We start from the raw sequence: 27,215 nt of genomic DNA on the forward strand, positions 1-27,215 counted from the left end.
CTATGTGATCCAAAACACAGAACTCTTAAGACAACTAATTTATAATTGACCATGTCTGTTCATAAGTTGACCAATGAACCCTATATATTTTTTGCTTACCCTTGCTTCTCTTCTGTTTTGATGCCTGGAGTTTGGCTATTTTGTATAGGACACATTTGACAGTTAATGTCAAGATGTGTCCATACTTCTGGTTAAAAATGACTAAGAAAGAAACATATTTGAAGCTATATGGACAACAGAAGAAAATCAAGTTTAGCAGTATATAACATATAGCTGTAGTTGCTTTTGTGTTATAAATTTTAAGAAGTAAATGTCTTAGACATTCCCTTTAATAAAAGCTAGTTGCTGCTTATGTCTGATAATTTGGAATGCCAACCCTTTCATAAAGGACTGAAATAAGGGAGGTCTTAGACAATTCTTATTCTCTTTATGTGAAGAACTATCAAATTCCAATCACATGGGTTACATTTAGAAGCTCATAGAGAAATTAAGATATTGTAAGCTATATTATCCTAACTTTTAAATAAACGTAAATATATCTGCTTGGAGTTTAAACTCTAAGGCTAACTGTAGGCATTGTACATTCCTCAACTTTCTGCAAGCACAAACACACATGATCATAAATGCTACCTGAAGGCCATTATAGTAACTCTTCTTTCTAAAATAGTTTTTCAGTTCTGAAAATTACTCATAGATTTTAATTTTTCTTTTTCCTCCTAAGAGTGCTCACCTCTCTCTCCTCCCCCCTCTCACTCCTCCCGGACGCCACCCACTTCAGTGAAAATAAATGATTGGGGTACTCCTAATTTGCTTAGTATGGAGCACAATGAACATTCTCACTGAAGTTTATCAGAACCATTGCTACTATGTATCGTAACATCAGCCAAAACCAAAAATGATTACTTTTATTGCTTTCCAACAGTGAAAGTACCAGGCATGTTAATGACAGAAAATACAGAAATAAATGCTTCACTTCTTTGAACATAAAAAAAAAAAACTTGACATCAATGATACATATTTCACATAAAATGAAAAAAAAAATTTAATATCCTCATAGGCATAAGACTTAATTTTATGTGTCAACTTGTCTGGAGAAAGGGATGCCCACAGAGCTGAAAAAACATTGTTTCTAGGTGTATCTGTGAGGATGTTTGTGGAAGAGATTAGCATTTTTTTTTTTTTTAATTTTTTTTTTTTTCAACGTTTTTTATTTATTTTTGGGACAGAGAGAGACAGAGCATGAACGGGGGAGGGGCAGAGAGAGAGGGAGACACAGAATCGGAAACAGGCTCCAGGCTCCGAGCCATCAGCCCAGAGCCTGACGCGGGGCTCGAACTCACGGACCGCGAGATCGTGACCTGGCTGAAGTCGGACGCTTAACCGACTGCGCCACCCAGGCGCCCCAAGAGATTAGCATTTGAATCAGTAGACCCAGTGAAGAAGACAGCCCTAACTGATGTGGGTGGAGCATTATTCAAACCATTGAAAGCCCAATAGAACAAAAAGGTGGACAATGGTGAAATCACTTTCTTTCTCAGCTGTGGAATGCATCTTCCCCTGCTCTTGGACATCAGAGCTACTGGTTCTGGGAAATGAGGAATTATACCAGTGACCTCATTCCCATAATTGTGGGAGCCATTTCCTATAATAAATCTCCTCATATGTCTATACATATATCTTATTGGTCTGTTTCTCTAGAGAACCTTGACTAATACAAGGCTACAGTATGTACAAAAACTCCTGTAACTGAAAATTAACATAAGCAATTTCTTCAGGTGTGGAATCTTTCAGACTATCATTTAAATTACCAATTGTGTATATAATTAACTGAAAAGACTCCATTTTTTTCTTTCAATTGACTAAAAGTAACTTTAGAATTTAGTGTTAAGATATTGTTTTGAAAATTATGGTTACTACTATGGAAACCAATTTGACAATAAACTTCATATATTAAAAAAAAGAAAATTATGGTTATTACAAAGGGAAGTCTACTTTTTTTGCAAAGTCTTCCTTAACTATGCAATTATGAGGACTAGTAGGGCCTGAAGAAGTATATTTTATATATAAGGTTGAACACTTTAGAAGGGAAACAGGTTTTATCAAGAAAACAGTATGAAACATTGTGTTTCTAATACCTGTTTGTTTGGGTTTTTTTTATTTTAGCTTTTGATGTATTTTAAATGAATCAAACAGAATAATCAGGAATAATAATGTTCTTGGGCTGTTAAAAGAGAAATGTGATGAATACAGGCTTGAGAAAGTATTGCTTAAAGCAACATGGTCTTCAGATTTATTAAGCTAACCAAATCTATACTGAGATAGAGTTATTGAAAAATAACCTCAATTTTATAGATGCCTTTGTGAATATAAATATTTATACATATATCACATGGTTCACATATAGACGCTCACAGAGAAATTAAGATATTTTAAGCCTATATATATTTGTTGTGTATATGATTCTATTCCTTTGGTGATTTTCATCACAGGTTTTTTTTTTTTTTTGTGGTAAGTAGAGTATATATTAATGTTAATCAGAGATAAGAGCTAAGCTCCCAAAACTGTAAGTCAATTCTATTTTTGCCCATGAATTATTTGGAATTAATGTGATTCAATAAATGAAGTAAAGGACAGACAGACCCAGGAGAATGTACTGAATTCTAGTTTAATCTGTGAGATATAATTCATATAGCTCTGTATTACATTAATTCAGTGTTTACTGCTCATCCCATATTCTCAAATATTGAAATTTAAATTTCTTAGAATGGTTCAGTCATTACTCATATAATTTTATCACTTAAAATATTGTTCATGCAGTGTAAGTTTCAAAGAACCTTGATTAATTTTTTTTAAAAAAAGTCTTATTGCTGAGGCACCTGGATGGCTCAGTCGGTTAAGTATCCGACTTCAGCTCAGGTCATGATCTCGCACAGTTTGTGAGTTTAAATCCTGCGTCGGGCTCTGTGGTGACAGCTAAGAGCCTGGAGCTTGCTTTGGATTCTGTGTCTCCCTCTCTTTCTGCCCCTCCCCTGCTCACACTCTGTCTGTCTGTCTCTCTCTCAAAAATAAACAAACATTAAAAACAATTCTTTTTTAAGTCTTATTGTTGATCTCTTGAAAATAAAGGAGACACTTTATTGTTTTCATATGATTTAAAGGCTATTCAATTATATGTACCTTGCATTCTTCAAGAGGTCATAAAAGAATGTCCAAACTTTTCTGGACTTAATAAAACAAAACAAAAAAAAAATGAGACCAGTACATTTTTATAGGTCTGAAACATTTTTGTATTTTTATGTTTAGAGCATTACAATGAAAAAAATATTATAGGAAGTCAATTTAAGATATTTGTTTTCAGCAATGGGCCCCATGAAGCATTCTGAAGATACATCCACTGTATAACCATTAAGAATAGCAAATATGACTTAAAATTTTTTTTAAGTTTTATTTATTTATTTTGAGACAGAGAGCAGGAGCAGGAGAGGGGCAGAGAGAAGGAGAGAGAGAATCCCAAGCAGGCTCCAGGCTAAGAGTGCGGAGCCAGACATGGGGCTTGAGCTCACAAACCATGAAATCATGACTTGAGCCAAAATCAAGAGTCAGATGCTTACCCTACTGAGCTACCGGGTATTTGCCTCAGCAAATATGATTTTTAAAACTAAATATTTCAGGGGCACCTGAGTGGCCCATTCGGTTGTGTCCAACTTTGGCTCAGGTCATGATTTCACAGTTTGTGGGTTCGAGCCCTGCATTGGGCTCTGTGCTGAATGCTTGCTCAGAGCCTGGAGCCTGCTTCAGATTCTGTGTCTCCTCTCTCCGCCCTTCCTCCACTCATGCTCTGTCTCTCAAAAATTATAAATGTAAAAAAAAATTTTTTTCAGCTAAATATTTCATTCTGAGATAATTACAGATTCACATGACATTGTAACATCACAGAAATCCTATGTATCCTTTGCTAGTTACCACAATCGTCAGATATTACAAACCTACAGTATAATATCACAACCAGGATATTGACATCAATACAACCAGGAAAACCATGGAGAGATTCCAGTAACGCAGGTATAAGCAAGCCAAGGACTGCCTACAGTCCCTTTGTTTCTACTCTTAGGGAAAAAATATATTCAGTCTTTCACAACTAAGTACAATGTTGTCTATGTTTTCTTTAAAACAATTTTTTAATGTAGATTTATTTTTGAAAGAGAGAAAGAGAGATAGAGTATGAGCAGGGGAGGAGCAGAGAGAGGGAGACAGAGAATCCGAAGCAGGCTCCAGGCTCTGAACGGTCAGCACAGAGCCCTAAGTGAAGGTTGAACTCATGAGCTGCGAGATCATGACCTGAAGTCAGATACTTAAATGACTGAGCCAACCAGGAACTCCTTGGTTACAGGTTTTGTTGGGTTTTTAAAATTTTTTTTTACATTTATTTATTTTTGACAGAGACAGAGCACAAGCGGGGTAGGGGCAGAGAGAGGAGACAGAATCTGAAGCAGGCTCCAGGCTCTGAGCTGCCAGCACAGAGCCCGACGTGGGGCTCGAACTCACAAACCACAAGATTATGCCCTGAGCCGAAGTTGGACGCTCAACTGACTGAGAGCCACCCAAGAGCGCCCTTACATGTTTACATAGATCCTTTTTATCAAAATGCGGGTGTTCCATTCTATTTGTACTTTCCTGAGGGTTTTTATTAACAATGTCTGCTAAATTTTGTCAAATGTTTTTTCTCCACTGAGTAATATTTGTGAGTGATTTTTTTTAGCCTGTTAATATGATGAATTACACCAACTCAGTTTTCAATAGTGAACCCGCCTTACCTCTCTGAATAAACTGCACTTGGTTCTAGTCTTTATTTCTTATAATTTATCACTGGATTCTGTCTGCTAATAGTTTGTTAAGGATTTTTCTATCTATATTCATCAGGGATTTTGATCTGTAGTTATCTTCTTATTGTACTTTGACCCCTCTTTTTCTATTTTCTAGATAAATATAGTCCATTTTATAATGAGCAAATTATGGTAGGTTGTGTTTTTCTCATTTGGATTTTTGATCCCTTCCATTTAGTCTACATTGTCAAATTTATGTGTATAAAGTTGTGGTGTTTCCCTTGTTATTCTTTAGCTGGCTGTAAGGTCTATGGTGATATCCCCTGTTAAATTCCTAATGTTGATGATTTTTGTCTTTTCTTTTTATGTTATCAACCTTGCTGGAAGCTTCCATTTTAATGGTCTGTTCAAAGAATCAGCTATTTGTTTCATTGATTTTTCTTTATTACTTTTGTTTGCAATTTCATTGATCTCTGTTCTTATTTTTATTCTTTCTTTCCTTCTGCTGGCTTTCAACTTTTTTTTTTCTTTTTCCTTGGTTTTTGAAGTGGGAGCTCAGATAATATTGATTTATGTCTTATCCTCTTTTCTAATGTAAGCATTTACTGTTATGAATTACTAGCTCAGCACTGCTTTAGCTGTATCACACAGATTTTGATATACTTTCATTTTCATTCAGTTCAAAGTATTTCGATTTTTCCTGAGAATTCCTTTTCGACGTTAAGCGGGTCATTTATTTTCCAACTGTTTGAAGATTTTACTATTATCTTCCTGTGACAGAATTCTAATTTGATTCTAGTTGTGCTCAGAGAATACATTCTTGTATGATTTAAATGCTTTTAAATTTGTTGAGGTTTTATGACTCAGAATGTGGTCTATCTTGGTATGTATTCTGCAGACACCTGAAGATGTATTCTGTTCCTATAGGATGGAATGTTCTAAGATTTCCATTGATTCTGTCGGAAGATAGTGTTATTCAGTTCTCCTAAATGCTTAATGATTTTCTGCCCAGTTTTCTATTAAGTATTGGGATTAGGATACTGTCATCCCTGATTTTAATTTTGAAGTTGTGTATGTTTTATAGTTCTATCAGTTTTTTGTCACATATTTTATATTGTTTAGTGAATACACATTTAGTGTTTGTCTTCTTGGTGGATTGACCTTTTTATCATTATATAATGTCCTTCTCTATTATTTTTCTTTTTATGCCTAATTTATCTAATACTAATATAGCACTCCTGCTTTTCTTTGGATAATATTTTCATGATATATTAATTTCTATCTTTTAATTTTTTTCAGTATTTATTTTTCAATATATGAAAATTATTGTCAAATTGGTTTCCATACAACACCCAGTGCTCATCCCAAAAGGTGCCCTCCGCTGTACCCATCACCCACCCTCCTCTCCCTCCCTACCCCCATCAACCCTCAGTTTGTTCTCAGTTTTTAAGAGTCTCTTATGCTTTGGCTCTCTCCTACTCTAACCTCTTTTTTTTTTTTTTTCTTCCCCTCCCCCAAGGGTTTCTGTTAAGTTTCTCAGGATCCACATAAGAGTGAAACTATATGTTATCTATGTTTCTCTATATGGCTTATTTCACTTAGCATCACACTCTCCAGTTCTATCCACATTGCTACAAAGGGCCATATTTCATTCTTTCTCATTGCCACATAGTACTCCATTGTGTATATAAACCACAATTTCTTTATCCATTCATCAGTTGATGGACATTTAGGCTCTTTCCATAATTTGGCTATTGTTGAGAGTGCTGCTATAAACATTGGGGTACAAGTGCCCCTATGCATCAGTACTCCTGTATCCCTTGGGTAAATTCCTAGCAGTGCTACTCCTGGGTCATAGGGTAGGTCTATTTTAAAATTTTTGAGGAACCTCCACACTGTTTTCCAGAGCGGCTGCACCAGTTTGCATTCCCACCAACAGTGCAAGAGGGTTCCCGTTTCTCCACATCCTCTCCAGCATCTATAGTCTCCTGATTGTTCATTTGGCCACTCTGACTGGTGTGAGGTGATATCTGAGTGTGGTTTTGATTTGTATTTCCCTGATGAGGAGCGACGTTGAGCATCTTTTCATGTGCCTGTTGGCCATCCAGATATCTTCTTTAGAGAAGTGTCTAATCATGTTTTCTGCCCATTTCTTCACTGGGTTATTTGTTTTTCGGGTGTGGGGTTTGGTGAGCTCTTTATAGATTTTGGATACTAGCCCTTTGTGTGATATGTCATTTGCAAATATCTTTTCCCATTCCATTGGTTGCCTTTCAGTTTTGTTGGTTGTTTCCTTTGCTGTGCAGAAGCTTTTTATCTTCATAAAGTCCCAGCAGTTAATTTTTGCTTTTAATTCACTTGCCTTTGGGGATGTGTCAAGTAAGAAATTGCTACGGCTGAGGTCAGAGAGGTCTTTTCCTGCTTTCTCCTCTAGGGTTTTGATGGTTTCCTGTCTCACATTCAGGTCCTTTATCCATTTTGAGTTTATTTTTGTGAATGGTGTGAGAAAGTGGTCTAGTTTCAATCTTCGGCACGTTGCTGTCCAGTTCTCCCAGCACCATTTGTTAAAGAGACTGTCTTTTTTCCATTGGATGTTTTCTGCTTTGTCAAAGATTAGTTGGCCATATGTTTGTGGGTCTAGTTGTGGGGTTTCTATTCTATTCCATTGGTCTATGTGTCTGTTTTTGTGCCAATACCATGCTGTCTTGATGATGACAGCTTTGTAGTAGAGGCTAAAGTCTAGGATTGTGATGCCTCCTGCTTTGGTCTTCTTCTTCAAAATTACTTTGGCTATTTGGGGCCTTTTGTGGTTCCATATGAATTTTAGGATTGCTTGTTGTACCTTCAAGAAGAATGCTGGCGCAATTTTGATGGGATTGCATTGAATGTGTAGATAGCTTTGGGTAGTATTGACATTTTGACAATAATTATTCTTCCAATCCATGAGCACGGAATGTTTTTCCATTTCTTTATATCTTCTTCAATTACCTTCATAAGCTTTCTATAATTTTCAGCATACAGATCTTTTACATCTTTGGTTAGGTTTATTCCTAGGTATTTTATGCTTCTTGGTGTAATTGTGAATGTGATCATTTTCTTTATTTGTCTTTCTCTTGCTTCATTATTAGTGTATAAGAATGCAACTGATTTCTGTACATTGATTTTGTATCCTGCAACTTTGCTAAATTCATGTATCAGTTCTAGCACACTTTCTGTGGAGTCTATCGGATTTTCCACGTATAATATCATGTCATCTGCAAAAAGTGAAAGCTTAACTTCATCTTTGCCAATTTTGATGCCTTTGATTTCCTTTTGTTGTCTGATTGGTGACGCTAGAACTTCCAACACTATGTTAAACAACAGCGGTGAGAGTGGACATCCCTATCGTGTTCCTGATCTCAGGGAAAAAGCTCTCAGTTTTTCCCCATTGTGAGCTGTGGGCTTTTCATAAATGGCCTTTATGATGTTTAAGTATGTTCCTTCTATCCTGACTTTCGGAAGGGTTTTATTTAGAAAGGGTGCTGAATTTTGTCAAATGCCTTTTCTGCATCGATTGACAGGATCATATGGTTCTTATCTTTTCTTTTATTAATGTGATGTATCACGTTGATTGATTTGTGAATTCCTGCATCCCAGGAATGAATCCCACTTGATCATGGTGAATAATTCTTTTTATATGCTGTTGAATTCGATTTGCTAGTATCTTAGTGAGAATTTTTGCATCCATATTCATCAGGGATATTGGCCTGTAGTTCTCTTTTTTTACTGGGTCTCTGTCTGGTTTGGGAATCAAAGTAATACTGGCTTCATAGAATGAGTCTGGAAGTTTTCCTTCCCTTTCTATTTCTTGGAATAGCTTGAGAAGGATAGGCATTATCTCTGCTTTAAACGTGTGGTAGAACTCCCCTGGGAAGCCATCTGGTCCTGGACTCTTATTTGTTGGGAGATTTTTGATGACTGATTCAATTTCTTCGCTGGTTATGGGTCTGTTCAAGCTTTCTATTTCCTCCTGATTGAGTTTTGGAAGAGTGTGGGTGTTTAGGAATTTGTCCATTTCTTCCAGGATGTCCAGTTTGTTGGCATATAATTTTTCATAGTATTCCCTGATAATTGCTTGTATCTCTGAGGGATTGGTTGTAATCATTCCATTTTCATTCATGATTTTATCTATTTGGGTTATCTCCCTTTTCTTGTTGAGAAGCCTGGCTAGAGGTTTATCAATTTTGTTTATTTTTTCCAAAAAACCAACTCTTGGTTTCGTTGATCTGCTCTACATTTTTTTTTTTTTTTAGATTCTATATTGTTTATTTCTGCTCTGATCTTTATTATTTCTCTTTTTCTGCTGGGTTTAGGCTGTCTTTGCTGTTCTGCTTCTATTTCCTTTAGGTGTGCTGTTAGATTTTGTATTTGGGATTTTTCTTGTTTCTTGAGATAGGCCTGGATTGCAATGTATTTTCCTATCAGGACTGCCTTCGCTGCGTCCCAAAGCGTTTGGATTGTTGTATTTTCATTTTCGTTTGTTTCCATATATTTTTTAATTTCTTCTCTAATTGCCTGGTTGACCCACTCATTCGTTAGTAGGGTGTTCTTTAACCTCCATGCTTTTGGAGGTTTTCCAGACTTTTTCCTGTGGTTGATTTCAAGCTTCATAGCATTGTGGTCTGAAAGTATGCATGGTATGATTTCAATTCTTGTATACTTATGAAGGGCTGTTTTGTGACCCAGTAAGTGATCTATCTTGGAGAATGTTCCATGTGCACTCGAGAAGAAAGTATATTCTGTTGCTTTGGGATGCAGAGTTCTAAATATATCTGTCAAGTCCATCTGATCCAATGTATCATTCAGGGCCCTTGTTTCTTTATTGACCGTGTGTCTAGATGATCTATCCATTTCTGTAAGTGGAGTGTTAAAGTCCCCTGCAATGACCACATTCTTATCAATAAGGTTGCTTATGTTTGTAATTGTTTTATATATTTGGGGGCTCCTGTACTCGGTGCATAGGCATTTATAATTGTTAGCTCTTCCTGATGGATAGACCCTGTGATTATTATATAATGCCCTTCTTCATCTCTTGTTACAGCCTTTAATTTAAAGTCTAGTTTGTCTGATATAAGTATGGCTACTCCAGCTTTTTGACTTCTAGTGGCATGATAAATAGTTCTCCATCCCCTCACTCTCAATCTGAAGGTGTCCTCAGGTCTAAAATGAGTCTCTTATAGACAGCAAATAGATGGGTCTTGTTTTTTTATCCATTCTGATACCCTATGTCTTTTGGTTGGCGCATTTAGTCCATTTACATTCAGTGTTATTATAGAAAGATATGGGTTTAGAGTCATTGTGATGTCTGTATGTTTTATGCTTGTAGCGATCTCTGGTATTTTGTCTCACAGGATCCCCCTTAGGATCTCTTGTAGGGCTGGTTTAGTGGTGATGAATTCTTTCAGTTTTTGTTTGTTTGGGAAGACCTTTATCTCTCCTTCTATTCTAAATGACAGACTTGCTGGATAAAGGATTCTCGGCTGCATATTTTTTCTGTTCATCACATTGAAAATCTCCTGCCATTCCTTTCTGGCCTGCCAAGTTTCAGTAGAGAGACTGGTCACGACTCTTATAGGTCTCCCTTTATATGTTAGAGCACGTTTATCTCTAGCTGCTTTCAGAATTTTCTCTTTATCCTTGTATTTTGCCAGTTTCACTATGATATGTAGTGCAAAGATCAATTCAAGTGACGTCTGAAGGGAGTTCTCTGTGCCTCTTGGATTTCAATGCCCTTTTCCTTCTCCAGATCAGGGAAGTTCTCAGCTATGATTTCATCAAGTACACTTTCAGCACCTTTCCCTCTCTCTTCCTCCTCTGGAATACCAATTATGCGTAGATTATTTCTCTTTAGTGCATCACTTAGTTCTCTAATTTTCCCCTCATCCTCCTGGAGTTTTTTTATTTCTTTTTCTCAACTTCTTCTTTTTCCATAACTTTATCTTCTAGTTCACCTATTCTCTCCTCTGCCTCTTCAATCTGAGCCGTGGTTGTCTCCATTTTATTTTGCAGCTCATTGATAGTGTTTTTTAGCTCCTCCCGGCTGTTCCTGAGTCCCTTGATCTCTGTAGCAAGAGATTCTCTGCTGTCTTTTATACTGTTTTCAAGCCCAGCGATTAATTTTATGACTATTATTCTAAATTCACTTTCTGTTATATTGTTTAAATCGTTTTTGATCAGTTCATTAGCTGTCGTTATTTCCTGGACGTTTTTTGAGGGAATTCTTCCGTTTCGTCATTTTGGATAGTCTCCGGAGTGGTGCAGAACTGCGGGGCACTTCCCCTGTGCTGTCTTGAATAACTTGCGTTGGTGGGCGGGGTGCAGTCAGACCTGATGTCTGCCCCCAGCCCACCGCTGGGGCCACAGTCAGACTGGTGTGTGCCTTCTATTCCCCTCTCCCAGGGGCCGGATTCACTGTGGGGTGGCATGGCCCGTCTGGGCTACTTCCACACTGCCAGGCTTGTGGGGCTGGGGATCTGGCGTATTAGCTGGGGTGGATCGGCAAGGTGCACAGGGTTGGGAGGGGCAGGCTCAGCTCGCTTTTCCTTCAGAGATACGCTTCGGGAGGGGACCTGCAGCACCAGGAGGGAGTCAGACCCACCGGAGCGATGGATCAGCAGAAGCACAGCGTTGGGTGTTTGCCCGGTACAAGCAAGTTCCCTGGCAGGAACTGGTTCCCTTTGGGATTTTGGCTGGGGGATGGGCGAGGGAGATGGTGCTGGCGAGCGCCTTTGTTCCCCGCCAAGCTGAGCTCTGTCGTCAGGGGCTCAACAGCTCTCCCTCCCGTTGTCTTCCAGCCCTCCTATTCTCCGAGCAGAGCTGTTAGCTTATAACCTTCCAGATGTTAAGTCCCGCTTGCTGTCAGAACACACTCCGTCCGGCCCCTCTGCTTTTGCAAGCCAGACTCGGGGGCTCTGTTTGGCCAGCGGGCCGCCCCTCCGCCCCGCCCCCCTCCCGCCAGTCCATGTAGTGTATCTTTTTTCCCATTACACATTATTTTTTTTTCTAGACACAGAAAAATTTCAACCTTTATATTGCATTAGAAGCAATTTATAATATAGCAAATTGTAACAATTATATTGCATTAGAGCAGGGATTTGTTAAAGAATTTTATAAATTCGTACCCACTGGTATTTCTAGATTGCTGGCTTCCTTCACTCCAAGTCTGAGATATGAGAGGCAGAAAGTATCACCTTGCTGCTTCTTGGGTCTTAAGATTATTAGCTTGTCTGCCCTTTCCCCTCCAACTTTCAGAGTTGTCTTATGGTTTGTTTACTATGTATTATTAGGAAAAAAAATGACATTTCCTCTACTTTCCCAGAAGCAGAAGCCTATATGTTATTTAAAAATAAAACCTTTCAATTTTACAACTGGGATCACAAGAAAGGAAAATTCTCAAAAGATTCTCCAAATCCATAGCATGAACTCAATATGGTACTAGAGTCCTAAAGCTGAGGTCTCCTGTGGGGCATTATTGATCCCAGGTCACATAACTTTTGGTTTAATGGCCTTGTAGGAGGCCTAGAATTGCATATCTACAGTTCTTTAATTATCAGGACAAAAGGAGACATTTTCAGACAGAAATGAAAATTTAACTATTATAGACCATCATTAAAGAAATTTCCAAAGGACTTATTTCTCATAAAAAGGAACATGAATACAGAAATAGGGTCTAAGATGCCAGATGGAATGGCAATCAAAGAAAATATTACATGTGAGTAAAAGTAAATGTTGAATGTAAAAACATAATTATAATGATTAAATAGGGGAATGTAGTAGAATAATGGTCCCCCAAAGATTCAATGCCTTAGTCTTTGGAATTCGTGAATATAATTATCCTGATGGAAAAAAAGGACTTCATAGATATGATTCAGGTTTCAAACCTTGGGATGAGGAAATCATTCTGGATTATCCAGGCAGGCCCAATCTAGCCACAGGAGTCCTTAAAAGCAGAGACCCTTTCCCAAATGGGTCAGAAAGATGAGATGGAAGAAAGAGAAAAAATTCAAATGAAGGGAGGTACCTGAGTTGCCACTGATGACTCTGAAGGGAGTGGGGAAGAGCCAAGGGATATGAGTGGCCTCTAGAAGAACAGTTCCCAGATGGACAACCAGCAAGGAAATGGAGAATTTGGTATTCCAACGGCATGGAACTAAATTCTGCCAGCAACCCAAGATGAAGAAGGAAAAAGATCCTCCCCTAGAGCACCTAGAAAGAAATGTATCTCCCGTAAGCCCTTGAACTTTGGCTTGGAGAGACCCATGCAAGACTTGCGATCTACAGAACCTTAAGATAAGGTGTTAAGTTTGTGGTAATCTATTATGGTAGCAATACAAAACTAATAAAGAGAGTTATAAGGCACAAGACAGAACTAAAATACAAGGCTACATAACATGTAGGTTGGTGTAGCCTTTAGAAAGGTAAATACATTATATAGACTGTATTCATTTGAGTCTGTACCTTGATATTTTAAAGTAATCTCTTTATATAAATAGGATAAGGATGTATAACTTCCAAACCTAGGGAAACAATGTAATAACAAGAAAAGTATTGCAATAAATTCAAAAGAAGCCAAGAAAGGAAAAACAAAACCAGTCACAGAAAAAGTGGAACAGAGTAAGATGGAGGAAATGAATGCAAAAGACTAAAATTTTAACCAGTAAAAGCCAAAGACTATCATACTGAACAGAAAAGTTAAATCTGAAATGACATTTATATCCACTAGTTTGTCAAAAATTTCAAAGTCTGACAATATCAAGTGCTGGAGGAGATGAAAGCAGCCAGAATAGTTAAACACTGCTGGAAGAAATCTAAGTTATTTAACCATTTTAAAAAATAACTTGGCAATTTTAACTATGGCTGAAGATGAGCATACTACTAGTTATATACCCTGGAAAATATCATGCATTTATCTGAATAAATATTGATAAGAATTATCACTGAAACACTGTTTATAATTGCAAATATTTATTATTGCAGAAATAACTCAGGTGTCCACCAAGGGAATGAACAGTAAATTAGGCTTGCCCACACTACATAACACTATACAGAAGTGGAAACAAATGAACTAGAACACAATCATCAATATGATTTAACAAATATATCAAAAAAGTGAAGAAAGAAAGTTCAAGAATATATACTAAATGATACCATCCGTATAAAATTTAAAAAAAAACAATATCATCATGTGTTGAGATAAATACATAAGTCTGGGAAATAGGAGAAAAACCACTATGGTCCATCTGGTACTTTCAGGTGGGTCTTTATTTTTTTTAGGAGCTAGCCTGGCACTCAGAGCTATGCCATGGTGTTCTCTTGGACATAAAGAATTTCACACAGCATCAACTTATGTGGTCATTCCAGGCTATGATGGAGTAAGACAAAAAATAAGACTACTTAATTTGTCTAAGTAAAAACAAGGTCACTATGATAACCATAAAAAATATCAAACATTCCCTTCTCTGAGCTAGTATGAGTGAGTTCTGCCTTTTTTTTTAAAGTCAGTTATAGCTTTAGCCTCCCTCCCGATTTTCCTGTTTCCAAATAACATTTATCAAGATAACCTGTCACAGAATTATCCTTGCTTCCTTATAGCATTTAATCCAGAGCAAAGTTCACTTATTTAATTCTCTTAAAAATCACTTAACTATGGAGAACAAACAGAGGGTTAGTTACTTTAAGGGTTGTGGGAGGGGGGATGGGCTAAATGGGTAAGGGGCATTAAGGAATCTACCCCGAAATCATTGTTGTACTATATGCTAACTAATTTGGATGTAAATTTAAAAAAAGAAAAAAGAAAAAGAAAAAAAAATCACTTAAGTGACCTAAATCCTATAATAACTGCTTTCTGACACTCTTACTGAGATGCCCATGGTATGGGTTCTTTACCGCTCAGGGAGTAATAAATCCAACTTGTTCAAATACAGGTGTGTCCCTGGTAGTCTACGGCTAAAGAGTGTAGACAAGGCAATACATACAGAAAAACAAATAATATTAAACATAAAATTAGAATAGGAGTTCTAGTTGTGGATATAATGGGATGTATTTATTTAATAACAAATGCTTACTGGTTTTTACATGTGCTAAGCCATGAACTTAAAAAGTCTTAAAAAGTACTTAACAAAGACTAACTTCTTTAATTCTTACAAAACTCTATGGGAGTATTTCAATTATCCCCATGTGGGGGAAGGAATAATTATCCCCTAAATGGGGAAACTAAGTATGGAGAGGAGAGGTTAAGGAACTTTCCCCAAAGTCACTAAGTTAGGAAATTGTAGATTTTGTATTTATATCCAGGAAGTTGGGCCCCTTCGGTGTGTATGTCAAACTACTACTCCCTGTCATCTTGGAAGGATACAGGAGGGAGTTTCGATTATATATATCTATGTAAATACAGACACACACGTGCTAATATATTTGAAACAGACTGGAATGAATTAGAAATATAGTTAATGGAGATTATGAAATAGTGTGTGTCATTTTAACATAATAATATAATAAAGCTACCAAAGTAATACAGCATCAACTCTGGTAGCCTAGCAGTGAAAATTATTCTGACTTTTGTGTGTCAGTTGGGAATAAAAACTAAATTTCTATCAAGAACATGCTGTCCAATTAAATTACTATTAAAATGAAATGTTCTGCATTTATACTGATAACAAGAACAGATACTTCTAATGAATGTACCAAATTAATTTTTTAATCCTCACAGCAATATCATGACATAGGTACAACTGTAATCTCAAAATTCTAAGATGAGGAAACTGAGGACCAGATTAAGTACTTTGCCTAAGATCACACAGCTAGTTCATGGCATTTGACATTTGATTTCAGAGGCTGTGCTCTTATCCTCTCTGCTGTACTATGACATGAAAATTACTAGAAGCCATGTTCTTCCCCCATTTCTTACCTCAACTTCCAGAAGTCTAATATGAAGGGTGCCTTGACTAGAAAATGCAGTGAGTTCTTAAACAGCCTATTTTGTTATTGTTGTGAGGGGTAACTGAAGGAATTGGGAATATTGGTAATACTCATCTGGAAAATGAATCCTCAGTATTTTAATAAGAAACAGTTTAGATTGTCATCCATTTTTAACAGTGAATTTTTTTAAACTAAATAATTTTTGTTCTAATGCCAAAATATATGCCACATGTGTGTTTTTAACTGTTTTTCACCATGGAAATACATAATTGGATTCTCAAAATATTTTAAATCAGAGATCTCATACTCAGTCTACTTAAGACCTATTTGTAAAATAATATGCCTTTTATGTAGTCATTCAAAAGATATATTAGAGTTCAAAGGTTGAAAAAAACACGCAATAGTTTAATAATTCATTCATTCATGTAGGAAAACAGCGGAGCATTTTAGGCATTCAAAATCTCCTGATGTTGCATTTATTGCCCATTGTCTTCCCTGAAAACCCACCTTTTTCTTGAAATAGCATTGCTTCTTTGAACAACCTTATTTGAGTGCTAGTTCACAATTACAAAGAAATTCTCTTGGATTTAAGTCTTAATTTCTGTATAGGAACTGACAAAAGATTCCCAAGACTTAAAAGTAAAATCAGTTACAAGAAGCTTTCCTTTTCTTTGTTATTCTGTTGTTCAGTAAGTTAAAATAAGTATTAAAATGCCTTCTCTGTGTATCGCCCTACCACTGTGTTAGGAACCGCATACCAAAGGGTGCTGTAGGGCCAACAACAGTGTCAACAGTGATTTTTTAAATTTTTAAGTATTATAAATGTGTTGTAGTAATTTAAGGTATATTTAACCAAAGCAGTTTTAGTTCCAAGAAGGTTGATTGAACCCACCTCCCTGTCACCTCCAAGCACTATACTCTCAAGAACTGATGTCAAACAAATAAAGAAAGCTTCTATTTTGAAAATTAATCGAGTTCTACAGTTAACAGTGATTATGCTTAAAGTTTTTTGAAGATATTCTTGTATATTATTCACAGACATTTCTTTTATCTTTTTCAGACTGATATATTTATGGGGACATAAAATCCATCAATTTCTTTTTAATAATATAGGGCACTGTTTTTAAGATAATACACTTATTCTTTGATCAATTTTGAAACTATATTTAAAACAATGGTTGACAATTATCTCTCAGCACTTAATGTGCTTCAAAGCTCACTGCCAGTCCTTTCTGGCTATGGTTAACTCAGATTGAGCTATTGTTTTTGATAAATCTTTTCTTATATTAAACCAAGACATTACACAGATCTTCCTTGATGTACCCTGTTATGTTCTCAATAAATCCAACCTAAGTTGAAAATACCAATAAGCCAAGAAGGCATTTAATACGTCTAACCTATCAAACATTATAGCTTACTCAGCCTAGCCTACCTGAAACATGCTTAGAACATTTACATTAGCCTACAGTTTATTTTATAATAAAGTGTTGAATATCTCATTCATTTTACTGAATACTAAAAGTGAAACACAGAATGGTTGTAGGTGTATTGGCTGTTGACCTTCATGATCATGTGGCTGACTGGGAGCTGCAGCTTGCTGCTACTGCCTAGCATCATGAGAGAATATCATAGCACATACTGCTATCCGTGAAAAAAAATAAAAATTCTAAATTCCAAGTCCATCTTCTACTGAGTATATATCACTTCGCAGCACCATAGAGCTGAAAAATCCTAGGTTGAACCATACTGAGTCAAGGACCATCTGTACAGTTTTATAAAGCTAACATGATAGTTCTTGAGATCATTTTCTGCATCATAATTAATTCTATAGTAACCAACAGACTCATCACCTCTCCTGTGCAATTCATAAATGGATAGCTTGCTTCTTCTTTGTGCTTGTGTCTGCTGCTTGGATAATCTCTTGAATTATGTTTAGATCACAAATCACAATATTTGACTGAGGTCATAAAGCATTAAAATTTTTTTCTTACATTAGACTATTTCAGAGGTCCCTGTATTTGGAATTGTAGTACTTTTACAGAGGCCTCTTGACTTTTTCTGTTTGGTTATTACTGGGGAGGTAAAGAAGGTCTAGGCTTGCTCCCTTTTGGTTTCTAGTCAAGTGGAAGTTACAGGGGGTTCATTTCATAAATTTAGATGAGGTTCTTCCAAAATATTCCAATGAAAGGTATTTAGGTCCTGATTAAAAATAAGAGGAGAGTATCTCTCTTTCTTGTTTCCCAGTTGAATATTCTGATTTTATCTTGTCAATTATGGGAGTTGAGGAGACTGATGGTGGGGAAGGAGCTAGCACATGAACACTAGCTGTGCTGTAAAAGGTATGGACAGACTTCTCAGAAACCACTTTCTCTGTAAAGAGCTCAACACACACTGCAGCTGGTTTGCTCTCCAATGCCACCTGTTAGCAGAGTCAGGAGGGCACTGAGTGATGGACCTATTACTGCTCTTGTCTCCAGCCTTTGCTCTGCTGGGTTGGGGTCAGCGTCTCCGCCTACCTTTTTCAGAGACTCCACTCATTGACATAGGGGTTGTTCCTTTGCCTTGAGGCCCCTGTTCCTCCAATCTTCTATTGATATCATCTTAGCAAATACAAACTCCTTTAAGGATTTAGCTTCTAGATGGGCTCTCTCCTTGTTTCCAGAGCTGATGCCATTTTTCTCTATTTGTATGTTCCATTGGTCATTTTAGGGACTTAGAAAAAGAGGTCCACATGCCTATGCTCACAATGCCATATTTCCTGGAAAAAAAACTACTGTCATGTCTTGACTCCAATAAAACAGAACAGTGCTATCTTTTTAAGTATTTATAGGAACAAACATATGTCACCTAATTTCTCTGAGTGACCCTGATTCATATAAGATAACAATATTTATTTTTTTTTTTATTTTTTATTTTATTTATTTATTTTTTTATTTTTTAATATATGAAATTTACTGTCAAATTGGTTTCCATACAACACCCAGTGCTCATCCCAAAAGGTGCCCTCCTCAATACCCATCACCCACCCTGCCCTCCCTCCCACCCCCCATCAACCGTCAGTTTGTTCTCAGTTTTTAACAGTCTCTAATGCTTTGGCTCTCTCCCACTCTAACCTCTTTTTTTTTTTTTTTTTTCCTTCCCCTCCCCCATGGGTTTCTGTTATGTTTCTCAGGATCCACATAAGAGTGAAACCATATGGTATCTGTCTTTCTCTGTATGGCTTATTTCACTTAGCATCACACTCTCCAGTTCCATCCATGTTGCTACAAAAGGCCATATTTCATTTTTTCTCATTGCCACGTAGTATTCCATTGTGTATATAAACCACAATTTCTTTATCCATTCATCAGTTGATGGACATTTAGGCTCTTTCCATAATTTGGCTATTGTTGAGAGTGCCGCTATAAACATTGGGGTACAGGTGCCCCTATGCATCAGTACTCCTGTATCCCTTGGATAAATTCCTAGCAGTGCTATTGCTGGGTCATAGGGTAGGTCTATTTTTAATTTTCTGAGGAACCTCCACACTGCTTTCCAGAGCGGCTGCACCAATTTGCATTCCCACCAACAGTGCAAGAGGGTTCCCGTTTCTCCACATCCTCTCCAGCATCTATAGTCTCCTGATTTGTTCATTTTGGCCACTCTGACTGGCGTGAGGTGGTATCTGAGTGTGGTTTTGATTTGTATTTCCCTGATAAGGAGCGACGTTGAACATCTTTTCATGTGCCTGTTGGCCATCCGGATGTCTTCTTTAGAGAAGTGTCTATTCATGTTTTCTGCCCATTTCTTCACTGGGTTATTTGTTTTTCGGGTGTGGAGTTTGATGAGCTCTTTATAGATTTTGGATACTAGCCCTTTGTCCGATGTGTCATTTGCAAATATCTTTTCCCATTCCGTTGGTTGCCTTTTAGTTTTGTTGGTTGTTTCCTTTGCTGTGCAGAAGCTTTTTATCTTCATAAGGTCCCAGTAATTCACTTTTGCTTTTAATTCCCTTGCCTTTGGGGATGTGCCGAGTAAGAGATTGCTACGGCTGAGGTCAGAGAGGTCTTTTCCTGCTTTCTCCTCTAAGGTTTTGATGGTTTCCTGTCTCACATTCAGGTCCTTTATCCACTTTGAGTTTATTTTTGTGAATGGTGTGAGAAAGTGGTCTAGTTTCAACCTTCTGCATGTTGCTGTCCAGTTCTCCCAGCACCATTTGTTAAAGAGACTGTCTTTTTTCCATTGGATGTTCTTTCCTGCTTTGTCAAAGATGAGTTGGCCATACGTTTGTGGGTCTAGTTCTGGGGTTTCTATTCTATTCCATTGGTCTATGTGTCTGTTTTTATGCCAATACCATGCTGACTTGATGATGACAGCTTTGTAGTAGAGGCTAAAGTCTGGGATTGTGATGCCTCCTGCTTTGGTCTTCTTCTTCAAAATTACTTTGGCTATTCAGGGCCTTTTGTGGTTCCATATGAATTTTAGGATTGCTTGTTCTAGTTTCGAGAAGAATGCTGGTGCAATTTTGATTGGGATTGCATTGAATGTGTAGATAGCTTTGGGTAGTATTGACATTTTGACAATATTTATTCTTCCAATCCATGAGCAGGGAATGTCTTTCCATTTCTTTATATCTTCTTCAATTACCTGCATAAGCTTTCTATAGTTTTCAGCATACAGATCTTTTACATCTTTGGTTAGATTTATTCCTAGGTATTTTATGCTTCTTGGTGCAATTGTGAATGCGATCAGTTTCTTCATTTGTCTTTCTGTTGCTTCATTGTTAGTGTATAAGAATGCAACTGATTTCTGCACATTGATTTTGTATCCTGCAACTTTGCTGAATTGATGTATCAGTTCTAGCAGACTTTTGGTGGAGTCTATCGGATTTTCCATGTATAATATCATGTCATCTGCAAAAAGCGAAAGCTTGACTTCATCTTTGCCAATTTTGATGCCTTTGATTTCCTTTTGTTGTCTGATTGCTGATGCTAGAACTTCCAGCACTATATTAAACAGCAGCGGTGACAGTGGGCATCCCTGTCGTGTTCCTGATCTCAGGGAAAAAGCTCTCAGTTTTTCCCCGTTGAGGATGATGTTAGCTGTGGGCTTTTCATAAATGGCCTTTATGATCTTTAAGTATGTTCCTTCTATCCCGACTTTCTCAAGGGTTTTTATTAAGAAAGGGTGCTGGATTTTGTCAAAGGCCTTTTCTGCATCGATTGACAGGATCATATGGTTCTTCTCTTTTTTTTTGTTAATGTGATGTATCACGTTGATCGATTTGCGAATGTTGAACGAGCCCTGCATCCCAGGAATGAATCCCACTTGATCATGGTGAATAATTCTTTTTATATGCTGTTGAATTCGATTTGCTAGTATCTTAGTGAGAATTTTTGCATCCATATTCATCAGGGATATTGGCCTGTAGTTCTCTTTTTTTACTGGGTCTCTGTCTGGTTTAGGAATCAAAGTAATACTGGCTTCATAGAATGAGTCTGGAAGTTTTCCTTCCCTTTCTATTTCTTGGAATAGCTTGAGAAGGATAGGTATTATCTCTGCTTTAAATGTCTGGTAGAACTCCCCTGGGAAGCCATCTGGTCCTGGACTCTTATTTGTTGGGAGATTTTTGATAACCGATTCAATTTCTTCGCTGGTTATGGGTCTGTTCAAGCTTTCTATTTCCTCCTGATTGAGTTTTGGAAGAGTGTGGGTGTTTAGAAATTTGTCCATTTCTTCCAGGTTGTCCAATTTGCTGGCATATAATTTTTCATAGTATTCCCTGATAATTGTTTGTATCTCTGAGGGATTGGTTGTAATCATTCCATTTTCATTCATGATTTTATCTATTTGGGTCATCTCCCTTTTCTTTTTGAGAAGCCTGGCTAGAGGTTTGTCAATTTTGTTTATTTTTTCAAAAAAACAACTCTTGGTTTCGTTGATCTGCTCTACAGTTTTTTTAGATTCTATATTGTTTATTTCTGCTCTGATCTTTATTATTTCTCTTCTTCTGCTGGGTTTAGGCTGCCTTTGCTCTTCTGCTTCTATTTCCTTTAGGTGTGCTGTTAGATTTTGTATTTGGGATTTTTCTTGTTTCTTGAGATAGGCCTGGATTGCAATGTATTTTCCTCTCAGGACTGCCTTCGCTGCGTCCCAAAGCGTTTGGATTGTTGTATTTTCATTTTCGTTTGTTTCCATATATATTTTAATTTCTTCTCTAATTGCCTGGTTGACCCACTCATTCGTTAGTAGGGTGTTCTTTAACCTCCATGCTTTTGGAGGTTTTCCAGACTTTTTCCTGTGGTTGATTTCAAGCTTCATAGCATTGTGGTCTGAAAGTATGCATGGTATAATTTCAATTCTTGTAAACTTATGAAGGGCTGTTTTGTGACCTAGTATATGATCTATCTTGGAGAATGTTCCATGTGCACTCGAGAAGAAAGTATATTCTGTTGCTTTGGGATGCAGAGTTCTAAATATATCTGTCAAGTCCATCTGATCCAATATATCATTCAGGGCCCTTGTTTCTTTATTGACTGTGTGTCTAGATGATCTATCCATTTCTGTAAGTGGGGTGTTAAAGTCCCCTGCAATGACCACATTCTTATCAATAAGGTTGCTTATGTTTATGAGTAATTGTTTTATATATCTGGGGGCTCGGGTATTTGGTGCATAGACATTTATAATAGTTAGCTCTTCCTGGTGGATAGACCCTGTGATTATTATATAATGCCCTTCTTCATCTCTTGTTACAGCCTTTAATTTAAAGTCTAGTTTGTCTGATATAAGTATGGCTACTCCAGCTTTCTTTTGGCTTCCAGGAGCATGATAAATAGTTCTCCATCCCCTCACTCTCAATCTAAAGGTGTCCTCAGATCTAAAATGAGTCTCTTGTAGACAGCAAATAGATGGGTCTTGTTTTTTTATCCATTCTGATACCCTATGTCTTTTAGTTGGCGCATTTAATCCATTTACATTCAGTGTTATTATAGAAAGATATGGGTTTAGAGTCATTGTGACGTCTGTATGTTTTATGCTTGTAGTGATGTCTCTGGTACTTTGTCTCACAGGATCCCCCTTAGGATCTCTTGTAGGGCTGGTTTCGTGGTGACAAATTCCTTCAGTTTTTGTTTGTTTGGGAAGACCTTTATCTCTCCTTCTATTCTAAATGACAGACTTGCTGGATAAAGGATTCTCGGCTGCATATTTTTTCTGTTTAGCACACTGTAGATATCGTGCCAAGCCTTTCTGGCCTGCCAAGTTTCAAAGGAGAGATCAGTCACGAGTCTTATAGGTCTCCCTTTATATGTGAGGGCACGTTTATCCCTTGCTGCTTTCAGAATTTTCTCTTTATCCTTGTATTTTGCCAGTTTCACTATGATATGTCGTGCAGAAGATCGATTCAAGTTACGTCTGAAGGGAGTTCTCTGTGCCTCTTGGATTTCAATGCCTTTTTCCTTCCCCAGTTCAGGGAAGTTCTCAGCTATAATTTGTTCAAGTACCCCTTCAGCACCCTTCCCTCTCTCTTCCTCCTCTGGGATACCAATTATGCGTATATTATTTTTTTTTAGTGTATCACTTAGTTCTCTAATTTTCCCCTCATACTTCTGGATTTTTTTATCTCTCTTTCTTTCAGCTTCCTCTTTCTCCATAACTTTATCTTCTAGTTCACCTATTCTCTCCTCTGCCTCTTCAAGCCGAGCCATCGTGGATTCCATTTTGTTTTGCAATTCGTTTAAAGCGTTTTTCAACTCCTCGTGACTGTTCCTTAGTCCCTCGATCTTTGTGGCAAGAGATTCTCTGCTGTCCTGTATACTGTTTTCAAGCCCAGCGATTAATTTTATGACTATTATTCTAAATTCACTTTCTGTTATATTATTTAAATCCTTTTTGATCAGTTCATTAGCTGTTGTTATTTCCTGGAGATTCTTCTGAGGGGAATTCTTCCGTTTGGTCATTTTGGAGAGTCCCTGGCGTGGTGAGGACCTGCAGGGCACTTCCCCTGTGCTGTGGTGTATAACTGGAGTTAGTGGGCGGGGCCGCAGTCCGACCCGATGTCTGCCCCCAGCCCACTACTGGGGCCACAGTCAGACTGGTGTGTGCCTTCTCTTCCCCTCTCCTAGGGGCGGGATTCACTGTGGGGTGGCGTGTCCCGTCTGGGCTACTTGCACACTGCCAGGCTTGTGTTGCTGGGGATCTGGCGTATTAGCTGGGGTGGGTAGGCAAGGTGCACGGGGGGTGGAGGGGCAGGCTTAGCTCGCTTCTCCTTAGGTGATCCACTTCAGGAGGAGCCCTGTGGCAGCGGGAGGGAGTCAGATCCACTGCCGGAGGTTTGGCTCCGCAGAAGCACAGAGTTGGGTGTTTGCGCGCAGTGAGCAAGTTCCCTGGCAGGAACTGGTTCCCTTTGGGATTTTGGCTGGGGGATGGGCGGGGGAGATGGCGCTGGCACCTTTGTTCCCCACCAAGCTGAGCTCTGCCGTCCGGGGGCTCAGCAGCTCTCCCTCCCTTTGTCCTCCAGCCTTCCCGCTTTCCGAGCAGAGCTGTTAACTTATGACCTCCCAGACGCTAAGTCGCGCTTGCTGTCGGAACACAGTCCGTCCGGCCCCTCTGCTTTTGCCAGCCAGACTCGGGGGCTCTGCTTGGCCGGCGAGCCGCCCCTCCGCCCCGGCTCCCTCCCGCCAGTCCGTGGAGCGCGCACCGCCTCGCCGCCCTTCCTACCCTCTTCCGTGGGCCTCTAGTCTGCGCTTGACTCCGGAGACTCCCTTCTGCTAATCCTCTGGCGGTTTTCTGGGTTCTTTAGGCAGGTGTAGGTGGAATCTAAGTGATCGGCAGGACGTGCTGTGAGCCCCGCGTCCTCCTACGCCGCCATCTTCCGGAACCCCCCGAGAAGATTCTTTTGGCAGGATTCAGGTTCCCATGGGTTGTTGGACTGGGGCCTCAGTTTCTCACTGGCTGTTGGTCAGTGGCATTCTTTCATTCCCTGTAGCTTCTCCATAGGTCAGCTCACAATACGGTGGCCATTCGGTAGCTAGAGCAGGGGGAGCTGCAGGCGGGTCTTCGGCATCCGGCGGCACGCTCCTGCTCCCTTCTTCCGTAAGGAGCCACATCACAGGCATGGAGGGCACCTGTGCGCCTTCAGACGCGTCTGTGACCTCGGGCTCAACAGCAAAACTTGGGAGGAAGGGCAGTCCATTCACCCTGAAATCCCTCCTTAGTCTTGGCCTTTTCAGCTGTGGCCGGCTTCCTCCTTTTCAATCTCCTCAGGAGTTTTTCAGAAGCGGAGATCAGGCCCAAGATAACAATATTTAAAAATACATGAGATTGTTCAAAATATGCATCTTCATAGCAGTGCCAATCATGTTAAGATTTAAATTTCAGAAACTGTATCAACAGCTTGACAAAGACCTCACTCTCCTACTACAAAGATGTACCATCTGCTCCAACATTGCAAATATGCAGTCAGGTTCCCCTCCCCTTTTTAAAACAGGACACGTTGTAGCACTGTCTATGTAAAACTCACCCTGAAATCTCCCAACAACACGTTATTGTTGACTTAAATCCCCACTTACAACGTCCTTAACTTGGAAAGTAACATTACTGGATAGTATAAATTAAAAGAAGCAGTTTGGTACTTGTATGTTATCAAAATACAATGACAGAGAATCTTAGCAGTTAGAATTTCAAAGAATTGCAACATTTGTTTCAAAGCGAGTAATGAAAAAGAATTGAAATATCCAATCAAATAAGGTCTGTAACCAGCTCCACATATTTGCTATAAGCATTATTCTGATGACCAAATGTATTAGTCAGCTAGGGAGGCCGTAACAAAATACCACAGCCTAAGTGGCTTAAGTAGCAGAAGTTTATATTCTGACAATTCTAGAGGCTTGAAGTCTAAGATCAAGGTAGTGCAGAGTAGAGGTGTGGCAAGAATTGCAAACAACTGCCTTCTTGTTGTATCCTCACCTGGCCCTTTCTCTGTGTGCACACATCCCTGGTGTGTCTTCCTCTTCTTGCAAGGACACCACTCCCATTGGATTCAGGTTCCACTCATTTGACTTCATTTAACCTTAATTACCTCTTTACAGGCCCTGTCTCCAAAAAATGTCACAACGGGGGTTAGGACCTCAGCATGTGATTTTTTTTTGGGGGGGGAGCACAGTTCAGTCCATAACATCAAGCTTGATGGAATATTAAAGAGAGAAATAATTTGCAAATAAGGACTTAAATGAAGTCCAGTGTGCGACCATATTCACTGCCATATCTTATCCACTCTTCCCTGTTCTTCTGGGGGGAAAAATCTACACTGAACTTGCACTCATTCAAGTTTTTCCACAGCAGATTGCTGCTGCTATTACTATCTGACCACACCTTACTTAGAAGAAGACCAAGGTAAATATCTCCAGTCTGAGACTTTCTGTTTTTCCTGGAAATTTCCATTATATTCTCAAAATCTCCATGTATAGAATCCGATTTCCCAATCATTGTCTAGACAGATGAACTTTCCAAAACTTTTTAGAGAAGTTTTAAGACTTCTCCTTCTAATGTCTTGGAGTTAAAAAATAAAATACAACCTGGAACAAGCAGGTAATGACTAAAAGCATGATTTGTGGGGAGCCCTGAGCTGTAACATCAACACTGCTTACTCCAACAAATGAACCATTGTTGTAATGAGCTACTTGGTTCCAGGCCCAACCAGGTTTTCTGGTCCATCTAGTTATTTTTACCTATGTCAGTTCTGATTCCAAATCTAGTTAATGTTCTCTATTTAATCCTTTGTAATTATTCTTCAATTTCTTCTTATACTTTGTCAGGATCTGGTCTGTCTCATGAATATTTACTTAATTAACTCACCAACAAATGTTTACTAAGCATCTACTATGCACAAGGAGCATACTGTACACATGGGGTGCTTAGGATTTAGTAGACAACAAAACATAGAAAAGTGCCCGCTGTCTTGTAGCTGGCATTCTCATAAAGGGAGTGGGGAAAGAGTAGATGAACCAGAAGCTTTATAACTAACAACTGACATAGAATGGTATAAGACAAAAAGTCCTATGAAAAAAGAAAAAAACAGAGCAGAAGAAGGGGGTGTGGGAGTATGTGTGTGGGAGATCGGATACAATTTTAAACGGGAGGGTCACATCTAGTCTCTTTGAGAGAGAAATATTTGAGACCAGGCTGGAAGGAGAGGACAGAGTTAGCCAAGCAAATGTCTGTGGAAAAAGCATTCCGGGACAGCAAAGGAAGCTGGTGTGACTGCAGTGGAAGGAGCAAGAGGCAGAGGAGTCGGAGATGGGAGAGAGGACAGGGAGACTGACTTTTACCAGGAGTGAAGCCCAGCATTGATGCAGGGCTTGCAGAAGAATGACACAGCCTGCCTTCAGATGTAAAAGACTGCTCTGCTGCCATATGCAGAATCAAGTGTGGGGGTGACATGGGACACAGGAATACCTA

At 38.6% G+C, this 27,215-nt stretch overlaps 1 protein-coding gene across 3 annotated transcripts in view; it reads right to left on the reverse strand.

Annotated features, from left to right (window-relative positions):
- The window catches only part of THSD7A (thrombospondin type 1 domain containing 7A), a 439,582-nt gene that overhangs the window by 170,286 nt on the left and 242,081 nt on the right, over positions 1-27,215 (reverse strand). The gene's annotated exons all lie outside the window — the stretch shown is intronic.

The sequence above is a fragment of the Panthera onca genome, chromosome A2 (assembly GCF_046562875.1).
Source record: "Panthera onca isolate mPanOnc1 chromosome A2, mPanOnc1 haplotype 2, whole genome shotgun sequence".
Lineage (NCBI taxonomy): Eukaryota > Metazoa > Chordata > Mammalia > Carnivora > Felidae > Panthera > Panthera onca.